The sequence below is a fragment of the Buceros rhinoceros genome, unplaced genomic scaffold (assembly GCF_000710305.1).
Source record: "Buceros rhinoceros silvestris isolate BGI_N320 unplaced genomic scaffold, ASM71030v1 scaffold8090, whole genome shotgun sequence".
Lineage (NCBI taxonomy): Eukaryota > Metazoa > Chordata > Aves > Bucerotiformes > Bucerotidae > Buceros > Buceros rhinoceros.
Genome location: NW_010390175.1, coordinates 1 through 2523, shown reverse-complemented (window position 1 = coordinate 2523; position 2523 = coordinate 1).

Here is a 2523-nt window from a genome sequence, read left to right as displayed (position 1 = left end):
TCCCTAGGAAAATGAGTAATTTATGTCAACATATAAAATGGGAACAGTTCTCTTTGTCCAGGTATGCAAAAAACAAAACAAAACCAACCCCAAACCCTGCACATATGTATCTAGCTGCTACTAGGGAAATTGGGATAAATGCACAACGCAGAGAAGAAAGGAAATGCAGCATCAGTGATCACCATTCAAGCGTAAGAAAAATCAATTCAAATTGTAAAAACTCCAAGATAATCAACTTATAGCAAGTTTTATATAAATTGGTGGCTGTGTAGGAACAAATGACCCGAAGTGCTCCCACTGATGAGAATACAGGCAAAAACCTCTTCACACATCCCACCTGGAAGCACATTATCAACACGAGCATAATGCCCAGTTAATCTGCAATCGCGCGAGCGCAGTATGAGCTGCCTGTGGTTCAGTTAAGGGAGCACAAACCGTGCTGGACACAGAGACACACTGTACACACTGACCCAGACACCCTACACCTGACCTGCCCCTACACCACCTGCCACCTGAAGCAGTGGAAGCCAGGCACATCCCATGGTACATCAGGTGTTTCAACAGTGAATGATCCTGACATTCAGCTGCAGCGTGTACTTCGAGCTCTGAATAAGAGGAGAAAAGGAGACTGGGGGAGGAATGTCACAAGTAGCAGGGCAATTTAATTTTCGTTATGATCCTTTCTTTTTTAAGTTCTGAGCTCTCCAGAGAGCTTTTGCTTTAACACAGAGCTGCTCCAGATCTGAGGTGTGTGGAGCAGTTTTTCCAAACAATCATGACTGAAAAAGGGGAGAAGACAGTCAGGTAGACATGAATTTGTGCCAGAATACAATACGAATCTAATTCTTATTGACAATCTAATAACAACTCTTACCATGACAATGCTTAACTTTTATAGAAAGACAGGTGGGGTTTTTTTGGTTTTCTGTTTCTTTAAGATGAGTGCATAACATTAATGCATCAGCTTAAAATAGAAATTGCTTTTAAATATTTTTAACTCCAGGTTTATGTTGGGTTTTACGGAAGAGCAGTGTCAATCACTGCTATACCCTAGTAAAAATAATCATGCTTTTTGTTGATTGGTTTGAATAAATATTGTATTTCCATCAGACATCTTCAATACATGGTTTTTCTTTCCTTTTATTGTATCTTTAAAAAATACCTACAAAATACTTTAATTGCAATCACACAGCAAAGGATACCATGGACATGCTAGAATCCATTTACCAAGAACAGGAAGATCCTGTTTCCATTGAATTGTCCAAGTGTGAGGTAACCAAACCCTCAGAGATTGTGCCTCCTCTTCACGAATTGGGGTTTTTTCTCCATACTAGAAATGAATGTTTAATACACTGAAAACCAGACCGCGGTGCTAAATTTGCAGCGTTCCATCTGCTACTTAGATTTGCAGTTCAGCTGAACGATATATTAAGCAGCTGTTTATAACAGGCCTGTACCTTTCAGTGCCATTCCAATGGAAAACGTACAGCTCTGTAAATTACAACTATATTAATCAACTCCTTTGCAACCACATTAATTACACATTACTTATTATCAACATCATAAACGTCAATGACAGACTTTGTCTAATCATATTTATTTCAAACTCCCAGAATTTCGTGGGATCCTGAGAATAAATAATCTTATTCTCCATAGCCTTAGAGATCATTTTTATCTTTTCATTAATTCCAGGCTCCCGACACTGGACATCAAGATATTTCAGCAAATAGTCCCAAATTAAGTGTTGGATCTGTGTCCACCAGCTACCTAGCTCACATAGATTAGAGGATTTTATTGTCATTAGGGAATCACCTTCATTTGGTTTAATCTTAGATGTTAGCATTATCAATGTCAACGGGGTGAACTCCCTAAAAAAACAAGTAATTAAGCAGGGGGGTATTTCACTCTTTGTATTGGTTCTGGACTCCTTCATACAAATATTCAAGGAAACATGGGCAGTTGGAAAGTTGAGAAACAAACACTCTTTGTTGGATTTGCAAGAGAAAAGAATCAAAAAACAGAACGTTCCTGCTACAACTAATATATTTATATTCCTGAACAGAAAAAAACCTAAAAATCCACCACAACTTCATTTTTATTACCATTAATTTTCAAGTTGACCTACATGATTCTACTGCTTTTCAAACACGCAAAGAATAAATTGATTAAAAAGCCCAGAACCTAACAACAAACTATCATACTAGGAGGAATAGGAGCGGCAAAACATGATGATCTTAAAGGTCTAAGTGTTAAAATTGTGTGTGTTGTGCTAACAATACCAATTTTTACTGACATTTCCTGTTTGTCTACCCTTATTGCTTCTAGTGCTGTTCAACAAAATCACGATGAAGCAGCAGAAACTGATGAAATAATTTCTCTATGGAAAGTAGGCTTGATTTTATTTTTTTTTTTTCCTGGATAACCACCCAAGCTTATTAAAGTATCTCCCTTGTAGTTCACATTATTTTCCTTCCGCTTAGTCTTCACATCCAATTCTTTATTAATTTTTAAATAATTTAATAA